Below are 17,860 nucleotides of genomic sequence, written 5' to 3'. Positions count from 1 at the left end.
GCTGAAACTCCAATACTTTAACCACCTGATGTGAAGAGCTGTCTCATTGGAAAAGACCCTGATGCTGCGAAAGATTGAAGGCAAGAGAAGGGGACAATAGAGGATGAGATGGTTGGATGGCATCACCCACTCAATGGGGATGGGTTTGAGTAAACTCTGGGAGTTGGTGATGGACAGGGAGGCCTGGCGTGCTGCAGTCCACAGGGTCACAAAGAGTCAGACATGAATGAGCGACTGAACTGAACTGAACTAACACATTCAACAACTGACCCTTGAAATATATGAGACAAAAATAATAGAATTGAAGGGAGAAATACATAATTCAAGAATAATAATGGTGGTTTCAATACTCCACTCATAATAAAGGGTAGAGGAACTAGACATAAATCAACATGAATATAGAAGTTCTGGAGAGTACTATAAACCAACTTGACTGATCTGACATCTGTAACACACTCCAGACAACAACAGCAGAATAATTCTTTAGTGCATATGGATTATCATCCAGGATACACCATAAGTTAGACCATAAAGCAAGTCTCAACAAATTTAAAAAGATTAACATCATGCAAAGTATGTTCTCTGACTATAAGGGGATTACATTAGATATCAAAACAGAAGAAAATATAAGAAAGGTACAAATATTTAGAAAATTTAAACTGTACCTCTAAATAACCCAGGCATAAAAGAAGAAAAAAAACAAGAAAATATTTGTGAAATGTTGCTAAATAAGTATTTAGAGAGAAATGTATAATTGTAAATATGTGTATTAGAAAGGAAACAGAAAAACTAAATAGATCTGGTAAGTAAAGAAATGTACCTAGTACTTAAAATCTTAATACAAAATAAAAATCCCATATCCAGATGGCTTCAGTGATAAGTTCTTCCAAACATATAAAGAATAATACCAACTCTTCAAAAATTCTTCCAGAAAACAGAAAAGGAAGTAATATGTTGCTAAGTTGCTAAGTCGCTTCAGTCGTATCCGACTCTTAGTGACCTCATGGACTACGGCCTACCAGGCTCCTCCGTCCATGGGATTTTTCCAGGCAAGAGTACTGGAGTGCATTGCCATTGCCTTCTCCGAGGAAGTAATATAGCTCATGCTAAAAAGTGAGTATTATCTTTATATTAGAAAAAAGAAAAGATGATTGAGAAAGGGAGAAAATACAAATTACCAAAATCAGAAATGAAAGAGGAGACATCACTAATGATTTTATAGAAATTTAAATTATCATAAGGGAAGACTGTGAACAACTCTGTGTCAACAAATTGGACAATGAAGATGAAATGGACAAATTAAAAAAACAAAAAGGTTGTTACTGAAACTGACTTAAGAAAAATAGGAAAACTTAATATAACCACAACAAATGAACCTGAAGTAGCAATCTGTAATCTTCCTATAAAAATGAAGCTCAAGCCTAGATGGCTTTACTGATCAATTCTACCAAACATTTAAAAAAGAAAGAACACTAATCTTTCCCAAACTCTTCCCAAAGACAGAGGAGAAGGAAATACTTTCCAACTCATTCTATGAAACCAAGATTATCCTGATACCAAAGCCAGACAAAGATATCACTACAAACTAATATTCCTCATGAATATACACTCAAAAGCCCTCAACAAAATGTTAGCAAACCAAACCCAGGAAGATATCAGAGGGACAATGTACTATGACCAGTTCAGTTCAGTCGCTCAGTTGTGTCCGACTCTTTGCGACCCCATGAATCACAGCACGCCAGGCCTCCCTGTCCATCACCAACTCCTGGACTTCACTCAGACTCACGTCCATCGAATCAGTAATGCCATCCAGCCATCTCATCCTCTGTCGTCCCCTTCTCCTCTTGCCCCCAATCTCTCCCAGCATCAGAGTCTTTTCCAATGAGTCAACTCTTCGCCTGAGGCGGCCAAAGTACTGGAGTTTCAGCTTTAGCATCATTCCTTCCAAAGAAATCCCAGGGCTGATCTCCTTCAGAATGGACTGGTTGGATCTCCTTGCAGTCCAAGGGACTCTCAAGAGTCTTCTCCAACACCACAGTTCAAAAGCATCAATTCTTCAGCACTCAGCTTTCTTCACAGTCCAACTCTCACATCCATATATGACCACTGGAAAAACCATAGCCTTGACTAGATGGACCTTTGTTGGCAAAGTAATGTCTCTGCTTTTCAATGTGCCATCTAGCTTGGTCAAAACTTTCCTTCCAAGGAGTAAGCATATTTTAATTTCATGGCTGCAATCACCATCTGCAGTGATTTTGGAGCCCCCCAAAATAAAGTCTGACACTGTTTCCACTGTTTCCCCATCTATTTCCCATGAAGTGATGGGACCAGATGCCATGATCTATGACCCAGCAGGATTTAAACCCAGAATACAAAGTTGGTTAAATATCCAAGTAGAAATTAATATCTTATTAAAAGAATAAAGAACAAAATACACATGATTCTCATAAAAGATGTAAGGTACCTGAAAAAATTCACTCATGATAGAAACAAAAAAACAAAGAAATTCTCCACAAGCTAGGAATAGAAGGGAACTTTCTTAATCTGATAACAGGAATTAATGAAAAACCTATAGCTAGCAGTATACTCAATAGCTAAAAGACTGAACGTTTTCCCCCTAAGTACAAGGCAAGGATATCTGCTCTCATCACTTCTTTTCAACATCGTATTTGAGATTCTAACCAGAGTAATCAGGTGCTATAGACTGTTTGTGTTGCCCCAAAATTCATATGTTAAAACCTAATCTCAAATGTGATAGCAATCGGAGATGGGTTTTTCTGGGGAAGTGGTTTTTTGGGGGGATTACTGTCCTAATAAGAGATCCCAGAAAGTTGCCCTTCGACCCTGCCAAGTCCCAGAGAGAAGAGGGCTATCTGTGAACCAGGAAACTCGTCCTCACCAGACAGTGCCTTAATCTTGGCTTCAACCTCTAGAACTATGAGAAATAAATTGCTGTGTAAGCCACCCAGATTGTGGTATTTTTATTATAGCAGCCCAAACAGATTAAAACATCAGGCAAGGAAAAGAAATAAAGGAGAGAGAGGGAGGAAAAAAAAAAGGGAGGGAGGGAGGAAGGAAGAAAAGAAAAGTATTTATATAGGAAATGAAGAAATAAATTATTAACAGGCAACATGATCTAATATGTAGAAAATTCCAAAGAATCCACAACAAAACTACAAGAACTCAATGATAAGAAAAGAAATAAATCACTTTAAAATAGGCAAAAGACTTGAACAGTCATTTCAACAAAGAAAATACATGAATGACCAATAAACATATAAAAAGAGCCAACCAGTTACTGGGAAATGTGAATTAAAAATCACTTCATACCCACAAGGATGGCTATAAAAAAGACAAAATAACAAGTGCTGGAGAGGATATAGAGAAACAAGAACCTTCAAACTAAGCCACTTCAAAAAACATTTTGGCACTTTCTTTAAAAATTAAACATAAATGTACCCTATGACTAGTATTTCTAGTTTCAAATATCTACCCCTGAGAAATGGAAACACACATCCACACAAAGACAACCATGAATGTTTATGGAACCATTATGCATAACTGCCAAAGGTGGAAAATTTTTAGATGATCAACTGGTGAATGGATAAACAACCTGTGTTGTGTGTGTATATACTGACATTCCATTTTGCGGTAAAAAGAAACAAAACTACTGAAACAGATGAAACTCAAATACTTTGCTAAGTGAAAGGTGGCCACAAAAGATCACATACCATAGGATTCTATTTATATTAAATGGCCTGAAAACGCATACCTACAGAAATTTTAAAAATCAATTACTGCTTGCCTAGGGCTGTGGAATGGGAATTGACTGCAGAGGGACAGAAAGGAATTTTTGGAGGTAAAGGGAATATCAAAAAACTGGGCTGTGGTTAATAGTTTCAAAACTCTAAATTTACTCAAAAGATCATTTAATCGTATACTTAAAATAGATAGATTTCTATGGCATGCAAATTACACCAAAATCAAGCCATTAAAAAAATTATCCTATTTCCATAATAAGTGAAGGGACTGGGATTTAAACCCAGGACTAACTTTCCATCAAATCTTTTATGTTTTATGATGAATAAATCCCATTTAAAAAAAATAGACATTTCAAACTTGGAGCCAGCTGAAAAATGAAATATTTTAGCAAGATATCTTCTAACAAGAATTGGCTTGTGAGGTTTTTTTTTTTTTTTTCCCACATTTCCTTGCCAAAATACTTGCCTTTAAAATTGTGGCCAATTATTTTTTGCAGGTTATTATCCTTAATATGCTAATAGTTTTACTAACAAAAAGGCATACAAAAAATTTGGGGGTTCAAAACATAATACACTTTTAAAAGTTATTTGTTTTCCATTATTCAATAAAGTAACAGATCATATCAGCAGCCTACACATCCTGATTTCTACTCTCTGCGTTCTTATTTCTCAGAGGCAGAACATCACAGGTTGGGAGTGAGTCACCTTATCATCTATGCACCTTAACACCTGCATATTAACAGGAGCACCCCAATACTAATTCCACTAAGATTTTTATCTAGCTCATTTTTCTGCACCTCTAATGATCCTGGCTTAATAACTAAATATGGCAATATATCAGAAAAACACATTTCTTTTACAAAAAACAAGAAAAATTATTCTATTTTTCACAAGACAGAGTAAAGCAAATTTCCAATCCAATGTTCATGACATTTATTCCGGATGGCCTTTCCCTCCTTGAAAGTCTCTAAAAGCCCTCTAATGAAAACTCTCTCCCAAGCTCATTGTGGTTAGAACACAACAAGCAAAATGGAGAAAGGCATCCAGACGAAAGTGAAAACACAGATCAGGCCTTATCAACCTCCTTGAGGATGTTAGTTTTTATCCTAAGGACAATGGGAAGCCTCCAACTGGTTTCAAACAGATAAATAAAATCTCATTTACCTCTCAAAAAGATCTACTTATTTCCCAGATGGCTCAGTGGAAAAGAAACTGACTGCAATTCATGAGACATTGGAGACAAGGGTTTGATCCTTGGGTCAGGAAGGTCGCCTGGAGGAGGAAATGACAACCCACTCCAGTATTCTTGCCTGAAAAATCCCATGGACAGAGGAGCCTGGGGGGCTAGAGTCTTTGGGGTCGCAAAGAGTCAGACACGACTGAGCAACTAAACAAATATTGTATGAAGACTTGATTATTGCTTTTGTTGTTCAGTTGCTAAGTCTTGTACGATTCTTTTCGACCCCATGGACTGCAGCACACCAGTTGTCTTTCACCATCTCCCGAGTTTGCCCAACTTCATGTCCATTGAGTGAGTGATGCTATCTAACCATCTCATCTGCGCCCTCTTCTCTTGCCTTCTATCTTTCCCAACATCAGGGTTTTTTCCAATGAGCTGACTCTTCACAGCAGGTGGCCAAAGTATTGGAGCTTCAGCTTCAGCATCAGTCCTTCCAACGAATATTCAGGGTTGATTTTCTTTAGGATTGCCTGATTTGATATCCTTACTGTCCAAGGGACTCTCAAGAGTCTTCTCCAACACCACAGTTCAAAAGCACCAATTCTCTGGTGCTCAATCTTCTTTATGGTTCAACCCTCACATCTGTACATGACTACTGGAAAGATCATAGCTTTGACTATATGGCCTAGATTGGATTAGGCTAATTAAATAAAGAATACTTAAACCCTCAAGGCTTCTCAGGTGGCTCAGTGGTAAAGAATCTGCCTGCCAATGCAGGAGACTCAGGTTCAATCCCTGGGTTGGGAAGATCCCCTGGAAAAGGAAATGGCAAACCACTCCAGTATTCTTGCCTTCATAATCCATGGAGAGAGGAGCCTGGTAGGCTACAGTTCATGCGGTCGCAGAGTCAGATGTGACTGAGCAATTGAGCACTCACTCAACCCTCAGATTATTAAAATAGGCACTTGACTGGGAGTGATGAATGAAGAAAGAATTATTCCTTGTAAACTCTGCTGCTGAGTCCCTTCAGTCGTGTCCGACTCTGTGCGACCCCATAGATGGCAGCCCACCAGGATGCCCCGTCCCTGGGATTCTCCAGGCAAGAACACTGGAGTGGGTTGCCATTTCCTTCTCCAATGCATGGAAGTGAAAAGTGAAAGTGAAGTCGCTCAGTCGTGTCCGACCCTCAGCGACCCCATGGACTGCAGCCTTCCAGGCTCCTCCATCCATGGGATTTTCCAGGCAAGAGTACTGGAGTGGGGTGAACTCTGGGGTCCTCTAATCTCTCCTCCTTAGTATAAAGAGGAAGGTAATCTTTGTACTATTTCTCTCAGGTAGGTATGATCTGTGATGATTGCAATGCTAACAATGTTCTATTTTTTAAAATCACAGATCATGATTTGACTGCTACTGAACCCCCCCCACCCCCCCCCCCCCCCAGTTATATTTTTAAGAGTGCTGGAAAGCACTGATAAGTAAGCAGGCTGCACACCATAACAGTATCACCAGAACACTGTCCTCCAGCAGGGGCTCATCTGACATCTAATACCAAAACCAGGGGTTGGCTCTTCATTGATGTATCTCACCCTCAAGGGAAAGTTTATTTCTCATTCATTAAAGTATCTCTGTTTCCAAGAACAGCAACATCAAAGAGCCATTCAAAAACTGGCATGTTTGGACTTCTTCCCTGGAAGTCCAGTGGTTAAGACTCCTCACTTTCACTTCAAGAGTTGAGAGTTTTAATCCCTAGTATGGGAACTAAGATCCCACATACTGAAACTTATATAATATTGTAAATCAACTATAACTCAAAATTGGTGGGGGTGGGGGAGAGAAACCAGCATGTTATTATCGTTTAGTCACTAAGTTGTGTCCTTGTGTCTGACTCTTCTGCGACCCCGTGGACTGTAGCCAGCCAGGCTCCTCTGTCCATGGGATTCTCCAGGCAAGAATACTGGAGTGGATTGCCATTTCTTTCTGCTCTCCATTTTCTTCCTGACCCAGGGATCAGATCTGTGTCTCCTGCATTGGCAAGCAGATTCTTTACCACTGAGCCACCAGGGAAGCCCCACATGTTATGAGGACCTGTAATTAATAATCAATGAAAAAATAGCATGGAAGTAAAAAAAAATAAATCATGTTTAATCTTTCATTTGCATCCTGAAGTCTTACAGGTCCTTCTATTTTTTTATTATGTCACTTCAAGAGATCAGACTAAAGGAAGAGTAATTAGCATTATGCTTATACATTGTTATCATAAAGCAGAATTAGAGATAATTGAAGATTTTAAATATACTTTACATGAGAGAATTTCAGGCTTGGAATTGCTTCAGAATAGCTTAACAGGAGGAGACAAAGATGAAGTTCATAATTGCTGAAACTGGATATTGTGTCCATGGGACTCATTATACTATTTTCTATTGTGCATTTATTTGAAGTTTTTCATAAGAAAAAGCTTTAAAAAATCCATGTGGATTGAGAAAGTGGACATTCTCTCACACAAAATTAATAAGAACATAAATTTTCACAACCTTTTAAAAATTAATGTATAAATAACTTTCAAAAATAAAAATTTTATGCAAAGGAAGCCACTAACAAAATGAAAAAGCTACCTCCCAAAAGGTTTAAAACATTTACAAAAAAATATAGAAAAAAATATAAAGAACTCAAAACCCAATAGCAAAAACAGCCCAATTTAAAAATGGGCAGGGTATCTGGACAGACATTTTTCCAAAGATACACAGATGACAAACAGACACGTGAGAAGACGCTCGACGTCACTAATCACTGGGGAAATGCAGATCAAAACTATGATGGGATATCACCTCACACCTGTTAGAATGGGCATTATCAAAAAAGGTAAGAAACAACAAGTGCTGGAGAGGATGTGGAGAAATGGGAACCTTCATGTACTGTTGTTGGAAATGTAAATTTGTGTAGCCACTATGGAAAACAGAATGGTGGTTCCTCAAAAACTTTAAAACAGAACTACCATATAATCCACTTGTTCTTTGGAAGGAAAGTTATGACCAACCTAGATAGCATATTAATAAGATAGACAGCATATTAAAAAGCAGAGACATTACTTTGCCAAAAAAGGTCCATCTAGTCAAGGCTATGGTTTTTCCAGTAGTCATGTATGGATGTAAAGAGTTGGATTATAAAGAAAGCCAAGCGCCAAAGAACTGATGGTTCTGAGCTGTGGTGTTGAAGATTCTTGAGAGTCCCTTGGACTGCAAGGAGATCTAACCAGTCCATCCTAAAGGAAGTCAGTCCTGAATATTCACTGGAAGGACTAATGCTGAAGCTGAAACTCCAATACTTTGGCCACCTGATGGGAAGAACTGACTCATTGGAAAAGACCCTGATGCTGGGAAAGATTGAAGGTGGGAGGAGAAGGGGATGACAGAGGATGAGACTCAATGGACAAGAGTTTGGGTAAACTCCGGGAGTTGGTGATGGACAGAGAGGCCCGGCGTGCTGCAGTCCTTGGGGTTGCAAAGAGTTGGACATGTCTGAGCAACTGAACTGAAATGAACTGAACCATATAATCCAGAAATTCCACTTTGGGGTATTTATCTAAACAAAAACACTAATTTGAGAAGATACCCCTGTGTTTGCTGCAGTATTATTTATGATAATCAAAATATGGAAACAATCTAAGTGTCTATTGATGGATTAATGGAATACTACTCAACCACAGTAAAGGGAAATCTTGACATCTGTAACAACATAGATGGATTGTGAAGGCATTATGCTAAGTTAAGTCAGACAAAGACAAATACCATATAATTTCACTTATATGTGAAATCTAAAAAATAAAACAAAAGTCATAGATAAAGAGAACAGACCAGTGGTTGCCAGAAAGGAGGCAGGGAGTTGGTAAAATACGTAGAGTCAGTAGATACACACTTTGAGTTATAAGTTCTGGTAATGTAATATACAGCATGGTGACTATGGTCAATAATATTGTAGGACATATTTGAAAACTTCTAACAGTTAACTTTGTATGGTGACAGATAGTCACTAGATTTATTATGATGTCTGCAGTGTAGACAAATATCAAATCACTATGTTATATACCTAAAACCAATATAATGTTATATGTCATTATACTTCCATAAAATAATTTAATAGATCAACAGCTAATAAGATGAAGAAATACTGTAGCTGTCTTTTTCATGAGATAAACTCATATGTACTAACCTAGAAATGGTCAATGTTAGAGCATTAAATAATTTTTTAAATTGAAAACCAATATTATTGGTATCATGCATGTGTCTATTATATCTCATGTATATAACTTTGGGGGAAAAAGTTGAAATGAATATAAATGTAGAGGTGCACCTGATGTGAAGAACTGACTCACTGGAAAAGACCCTGATGCTGGGAAAGATTGAAGGCAGGAGGAGAAGGGCACAACAGAGAATGAGACAGTTGGATGGCATCACTGACTCTATGGACATGAGTTTGAGCAAGCTCTAGGAATTGATGATGGACAGGGAAGCTGGGTGTGTTGCAGGCCATGGGGTCACAAAGAATTGGACATGACTGAGCAACTGAACTGAAAAGAACTGTAGAGGTTAATGCAGCCAAGGTCTGTTTTCATTCTTTACTGTAAATACTTGGTATTTTCTTAAGTAGTGGGATTATAGGTGATTTTTATTTGTTCTACTTAAGATCACGCTTCATGGCAAAGTTGAGCAATATATCCCAGTAGTCTGGCCCCAGAGGTCTCACTTTAAACTGTTCACTAAACTGTCTTTATGTGGAGCAGTATATAAAATACAAACTAATAATCTCAGAAATATTTTATTTAGTTCTTCCCTATCATACCCACAGTGACTCTACATTCTTGATTCCAAATATCTCTTACCATCCTTGAATCAAGAGTGGCTTTTGTTTCACATAGTCTTGACCCATAACATTTCAGGCCCTAGTTATTTCCTCAGAGGTCTGCTTTACAGAAAAGAAAGAACAAAGAACTACTTACGGTGTTTTAAAATAAATCATTGTTAATTGCGGTGCCCTCAAAATTACAACAACTTAGTTTGGGTGTGTAATTAAGCCAATTATCTTGAAAATGCTACTGAGTGTTCAGTAGCAGCCACTCCTCTGGCCTCCTTTGCCCGGCTTCCCTGCCATTGTTTGATGCTTCTGTTGGGGGCCAGGAGAGGGGAGGTGGGGAGAGGGTGAAAGAATAAGCATAATAGCCTCTTTGTTACAGAGTCACAGGTTAAAAAAAAAAAAACCCTCATGCTCAAAGGTGACAGGATCCCTTCATCATTAATCCCAGGATGACCCCACCCCACCCTCCAGAAGTGCTTAGACTAAAAGGTTCTCGTGCATATGCCTGTTATAAACAAGTCCTTTTGCCCAGCTCTTGTCTCTCTCATTCTACCTCCTCTGGAATTTCTTCTTCCTAAGGCACTTTATTTAAGTGAAGACACTCAGTTACATAAAGGAGACAAAGAACATTTTTTTGCCTGCCCAACTAAAAGAGTCCTCCTGAAATGAGTTGAGATAGGATTAGTGAAAAAGAGAATATCTTCTGCCAAAGAAAGCAAAAAATTGTTAACAGAGTCCAGAATTAATTAGATGGGCAGTTACATTGCTAATTTTTTCCCTATTTCCAGAATCTTTGAAAAGACTATGATTCACCCAGCATGTTTTCTGGCCAAGATTTTTTTTAATGGAAAATTTTGCTTTACCTAGATAAAGTACATGAAAGGAATTTAAAGTATATGTAAGATTAAAGAGGTCCCATTTTTTTTTTCCAAAGCATATTTTTAAATTATCCTGACCATTTCCATTTCTTTTTAACAACCCATTAGTCCAGAAAGTAGTGCACCAAGTGTGTTTACCAACTTGAATTTGAAAATATTTTTGCTCTTGGAACTCTGAATAAAACTCCACAACATATATAATGAATTACTTAAGATTTGTTAGTTAGTTAGAATAGGAAAACAGGGTCCAAGATGGTGGTCAGAGGAAGCAGTGACTAGAAGAACCACACAGAAGGCAAACAAAGAAAAGAGAAAACCTGTAAAATAGGGAAACCACAAGTTGGAGTGAAGACTTCCTATGGGAAAATGCACCCAACATGCACCCTTCCTGATTAGTCTCAGTGTAAGCCCTATTTTGCATGAAGCAGAACCAATCAGGCTCTAGGGACGGCTTAGGGGAGGGAACAAAGGACATAAAAAGGGAAACAGGGATGATGGAGACCACTCCTGCAGGGGTTGGTCCAAGAGTGTATTGTTTGCTGCTTATTTAGTAAATCTTGCCTGCTTGAGCTGTCCTGGTATGTCATTTCAATTCTTTGCTATGACAAGAACTGAGGGAGAAGAAATGACCCAATAGATCGATACTGGCCTTACTTGTGATCTGAAGAATTAACTCAGCAGTAATATACAAATCCCATGTACACCTATATGCAGATGAAATGTAACCATCTTTAATAAAAAAATCCCTAAAAAAGTATGCCCCAAGTTAGCACATACAGTGATACTCTGATACCCAATAATGCTTACTGGATTATTTCATCCACTAAAACTTTTGGGGGGCTTTTCTCTCATAGTGAAATAAATAAACAAACTTTTTCTGATCTTCATATTAAATAATGAAACTGCCTGCCATGGCAGCTGTTCCCCATAACAGAAGTAGTAGTACAATATTCAAGCTAAAATAAATGACTATATGTTAATTTATAATAAGTTCCCATTAACAGATACTCTGAAAGGTAGAGAAGATTTGTTATCCTAGCTAAGAAATTGGAGATTCAAGAAATAAATCGCTTTAGTCCATTTGGGCTGCTACAATAAAATACCATGGACTGGGTAGCTTATAAACAACAGAAACTTATTTCTCACAGTCTGGAGGCTGCAAGTATGAGATCAGGGTGCCAGAATGGGCAGGGGAGGGTTCTCTTCTGGATTCAAGGTTCTTATTGTATCCTTAGGGGGTAGAAGAAACTAGCGAACTCCATGGGATCTCTTTTATAAAAGCACTAATCCCATTCATGAGGGCTCCGCTACATGACCTAATCATTTCCAACAGACACACCTACTAACAACCATCATATTTGGTGGTAAGGATTTCAACCTTTGAATTTGGGAGGAGGGACACAAACATTCAGACCATAGCACTAACTGAATTTACCCAAGATCACTTAGCTAGTTAAATAACAGAACCAGCATCTGAACCTAGCTTTGTCAGATTCCAAAGTTCATACTTTGCACTAAATGCCCTACACTACAGCCAAATTAAACTACGGCTAGTTTTCAGTATGCCGTGCTGGTTCATACTTCTTTGCCTGTGCACATGCTTGGACTGCTCACATCTTACCAGGAAATTTTCCCTCACTTTCCTTCTCTCCAGAGATGATCATTCACTCTTTCCATCACTGCTTTAGCTGAAGCTTGCCTCTTTCATTGCCCTTATTAATAATATTATTAGTATTCCATTAGTATTTCACTGGACTTTAAGTATTTATATTAGTAATTCACTAGACTATAAACTCTTTGAGGACACATAATTCCATTTCATTTCCTAGTAAAAAATTGTAATTATGACTTACCAATAATAGGAATTTGCAGAGAAGAGAAAACACTTTATTTTTTTATAGTCTATTGGTGTTCCATAGTGAAGGAAAAAAATGAAAATAGTAACTAGTAATTACCTGTCAGGATATTCTGAAAACAAAATCTATTCTAAAATCTGGCTGTATAACAGAATTCCTTAGGGGAATCAGAAGATATAAATAATCAGATTTGATGTCACATCTTCTGACTCATAATCTGTGAATGGGTAGCTCATGAACCTGTATGTATCCATATCCCCAGTGCAACTAGATTTTGAAACAACAGATTAAATGTTCTAAACTATATAAACCCTGATGACAAAGCCTAGCCTATGGTAAATGCTCAATAAATGTTAGAATTTAAACAATAGTACTTTACAAACGCCATCAGTTCAGTTCAGTTCAGTCACTCAGTCATATCCAACTCTTTGTGATCCCATGGACTGCAGCCAGGCCTCCCTGTCCATCACCAACTCCTGGAGTTTACTTCAACTCATGTCCATCGAGTTGGTGATGCCATCAAACCATCTCATCCTCTGTCGTCCCCTTCTCCTCCCTCCTTCAATGATTCCCAGGATCAGGGTCTTTTCAGATAAGTCAGTTCTTTGCATCAGGTGACCAAAGTACTAGAGTTTCAGCTTCAGAACCAATCCTTCCTGAATATTCAGGACTGATTTCCTTTGGGATTGACTGGTTGGATCTCCTTGCTGTCCAAGGGACTCTCAAGAGTCCTCTCCAACACCACAGTTCAAAACCATCAATTCTTCAGTGCTCAGCTTTCTTTATAGTCCAAATCTCACATTCATACAGGACTACTGGAAAAATCACAGCTTTAAATGGACGAACCTTTTTTGGCAAAATCATGTCTCTGCCTTTTAATGTGCTGTCTAGGTTGGTCATAACTTTCCTTTCAAGGAGTAAGTGTCTTTTAATTTCATGGCTGCAGTCACCATCTGCAGTGATTTTGGAGCCCAGAAAAATAAAGTCTGTCATTGTTTCCAGTATTTGCCATGAAGTGATAGGACCTCATGCCATGATCTTAGTTTTCTGAATGTTGAGTTTTAAGCCAGACTTTTCATTCTCCTCTTTCACTTTCATCAAGAGGCTCTTTAGTTCTTCCCTTTCTGCCATAAGTGTGGTGTCATCTGCATATCTGAAGTTATTGATATTTCTCCCAACAATCTTGATTCCAGTTTGTGTTTCATCCAGCACAGCATTTTGCATGATGTACTCTGCATATAAGTTAAATAGACAGGGTGACAATATACAGCTTGATGTACTCCTTTTCCTATTTGTAAACAGTCTGTTGTTCCATGTCCAGCTCTAATTGTTGCTTCTTGACCTGCATACAAATTTCTCAGGAGGCAGGTCAGGTGGTCTGGTATTCCCATCTCTTGAAGAATTTTCCACAGTTTGTTGTGATCCACACAGTCAAAGGCTTTGGCATAGCCAATAATCCAGAAGTAGATGCTTTTCTGGAACTCTCTTGCTTTGTCATACCACCTTAAAATTTACAAAGCATTCACACAAGAATTATCCAATTTGATCTTCAGAACAATACAAGGATCAACATAATTCTCTGTTGCCCCACATTATTCAGTGGATTGTAATCACTTAAATGCTGTCTTCTTCAAATGGAATGAATTAGAGAGGTGGAAACCTCTTAAAAATAAGGTCTTCCATAGTCTGAAAAATATCCATCTGTTCTTCCAATAACAAGTTGTCTACCATGACTGTTCACTTCCAGTATTCAGACCTCTAGCCTCTTTCTATAGTTTTTAGGAATCTGGCATTAGGAACATCTTTTTTTTTTAAAGAGTGCTCGTTAGGCAAACAACACTTCTGTTATAAGGAATATCTTTATGGAAAATAAAAACCAACATTTAACAAGAGTGCTAAACCTGTACCTTGCAAGAAGGAAGAGTCTCAAAATGTTGAGAAAAGATGCTGCTAGAAATCTAACACCAAATCAAGCAATCCTATTCATTTCCTGGTGCAACTCCAGAAAGCATTGAACAAATTCTTCCAGATCTTTCCTTCTGGATGGTCCAGCAGGACAGTCTAGAGGTGGTACTGAGAAATTAAAAAGCATCTGAAGTAGTGAGTGATCTCTGTCAATAAATTACTACAGAAAGTTAAAAAATAATACACATGGCATGTTTGGTGTCAAATCAGGTGGTAAAGAGTTTGCTGTAATAGGGATGCAGAATCTCAGCAACACAGATATGCCAATTAAAATATGAGATGGAGACTACTAATACAATGCACCAGTCAGCAAAAAAATGGCATGGATGTGCAAGTCTCATTACAGTAAAAAATGATCTTAACCCAGAGTTTGAGAGGAAATCATCCTTATTGTTCAGGTCTCTTGGAAATATGTAAATATGTAAAGTTCCCAAATCCTAACCCAGGCATCGACAATGGTGGGCATGCAATATCACATCCCTGATAATCTAGCAAATTAAACGTGATTTAATATGAAATGTTTAAGTGTTGTTAAATTTATGAATTTAATTTTACATATGTAAATAAATTTGACTGATATTAGACTTGTGATTTTGGCTTGAAAATTATAAAATACTTTAACTTGTTTATAAATATTATTTCAAATACGAAGAAGATGCAATAACAAACCTCTAAGTTTAAACTTATCAAGTTTTTAAGGAGCATTTAAATGCTCACAAAGATTTGTTGGGTTTGAAAAGCCTTCCTTGATTAGTTGTTTGAAGTACTTGGGAAATAAAAATGTGAAATTCATGATTATACTTGAAATTTATGACTTCAGTAAATTGGGTGTTCTTTTAAATATAACCATGTGTGAGTATTAAAAAACTCAGACATTAAAAAGCTCAACTAACTAGAGAGTAGGAATATGTCAGTGGTAGGGGTAAGACAAAAATAGAGAAAATAACTAAGCATTAGTCATATAAGTGTGTCTACCAATTTGTTCTGGATTCTTTACCACTGAGCCACCTGGGAAACCCAACAAGTTAAAATAGAATAGACTAACAAGGTACCAAAGACAAATAGATATTAACTTTTCTAATTAATTTTAAATACCTCTAAAGATTGCCAGGAGAAATATCAATAACCTCAGATATGCAGATGACACCACCCTTATGGCAGAAAGTGAAGAGGAACTAAAAAGCCTCTTGATGAAAGTGAAAGTGGAGAGTGAAAAAGTTGGCTTAAAGCTCAACGTTCAGAAAATGAAGATCATGGCATCTGGTCCCATCACTTCATGGGAAATAGATGGGGAAACAGTGGAAACAGTGTCAGACTTTATTTTTGGGGGCTCCAAAATCACTGCAGATGGGGACTGCAGCCATGAAATTAAAAGACGCTTACTCCTTGGAAGGAAAGTTATGACCAACCTAGATAGCATATTCAAAAGCAGAGACATTACCTTGCCAACAAAGGTTCGTCTAGTCAAGGCTACGGTTTTTCCTGTGGTCATGTATGGATGTGAGAGTTGGACTGTGAAGAAGGCTGAGCGCCGAAGAATTGATGCTTTTGACCTGTGGTGTTGGAGAAGACTCTTGAGAGTCCCTTGGACTGCAAGGAGATCCAACCAGTCCATTCTAAAGGAGATCAACCCTGGGTGTTCTTTGGAAGGAATGATGCTAAAGCTGAAACTCCAGTATTTTGGCCACCTCATGTGAAGAGTTGACTCATTGGAAAAGACTCCGATGCTGGGAGGGATTGGGGGCAGGAGGAGAAGGGGACGACAGAGGATGAGATGGCTGGATGGCATCACTGACTCGATGGATGTGAGTCTGGGTGAACTCCGGGAGCTGGTGATGGACAGGGAGGCCTGGCATGCTGTAATTCATGGGGTCGCCAAGAGTCGGACACGACTGAGCGACTTAACTGAACTGAACTGAAAGTATGTTTTGGGGCTTCCCCATCAGCTGAGTGGTAAAGAATCTGCCTGCAACAGAGGAGATGCAGGTTTGATCCCTGGGTTGGGAAGATCCCTGGGAGAAAGAAATGGCAACCCACTCCAGTATTTTTGCCTGGGAAATTCCATGAACAGAGGAACCTGGAGGGGCTACAGTGAATGGAGTCTCAAAAGAGTCAGGCACTGAGAGTCTAAACAACAAAGTATGTTTCAATTATGCTTTATCAAATTTAACTCTATCCTAATATATCTACTGAATTAAAACTTAATGTGAAAAAAAAACACAATGTTCTATTACAGTAAATGACTTTTAACTGGATTTAAAATAAATATTTACACGTTTCAATCTCACAGACTAGTGCAAACTAGTTACTATTATTGAACGCAGGGATAAATATAACAGACTATGCTGTTTGGGGAAGTGGTTTTTAAACGGTCACAATTATTTTAGTTTAAGAACTGCTTTATAAAGTTCAGTTCAATTCAGTCGCTCAGTCGTGTCCGACTCTTTGCAACCCCATAAATCGCAGCACACCATGCCTCCCTGTCCCAGAGGCATCAAAACTCCCGGAGTTTACCCAAACTCATGTCTGTCGAGACGGTGATGCCATCCAGCCATTTCGTCCTCTGTCATCCCCTTCTCCTCCTACCCCCAATCCCTCCCAGCATCAGGGTCTTTCCCAATTAGTCAACTCTTCACATGAGGTGGCCAAAGTATTGGAGTTTCAGCTTCAGCTTCAGTCCTTCCAATGAACATCCAGGACCGATCTCCTTTAGGATGGACTGGTTGGATCTCCTTGCAGTCCAAGGGACTCTCAAGAGTCTTCTCCAACACCACAGTTCAAAAGCATCTTCAGTGCTCAGCTTTCTTCACAGTCCAACTCTTACATCCATACATGACCACTGGAAAAACCATAGCCTTGACTAGACGTACCTTTGTTGGCAAAGTAATGTCTCTGCTTTTGAATATGCTATCTAGATTGGTCATAACTTTCCTTCCAAGGAGTAAGCGTCTTTTAATTTCATGGCTGCAACCACTATCTGCAGTGATTCTGGAGGCCCCAAAAACAAAGTCTGACACTGTTTCTACTGTTTCCCCGTCTATTTTCCATGAAGTGATGGGACCAGATGCCATGATCTTCGTTTTCTGAACGTTGAGCTTTAAGCCAACTTCTTCACTCTCCTCTTTTGCTTTCATCAAGAATCTTTTTAGTTCCTCTTCACTTTCTGCCATAAAGGTGGTGTCATCTGCATCTCTGAGGTTATTGATATTTCTCCCGGCAATCTTGATTCCAGCTTGTGCTTCTTCCAGCCCAGCGTTTCTCATGATGCACTCTGCATAGAAGTTAAATAAGCAGGGTGACAATATACAGCCTTGACGTAGTCCTTTTCCTATTTGGAACTAGTCTGTTGTTCCATGTCCAGTTCTAACTATT

Source organism: Bubalus bubalis, chromosome 7 (genome assembly GCF_019923935.1).
Source record: "Bubalus bubalis isolate 160015118507 breed Murrah chromosome 7, NDDB_SH_1, whole genome shotgun sequence".
In the NCBI taxonomy this organism is placed as follows: domain Eukaryota; kingdom Metazoa; phylum Chordata; class Mammalia; order Artiodactyla; family Bovidae; genus Bubalus; species Bubalus bubalis.
This window is presented reverse-complemented; position numbering follows the sequence as displayed.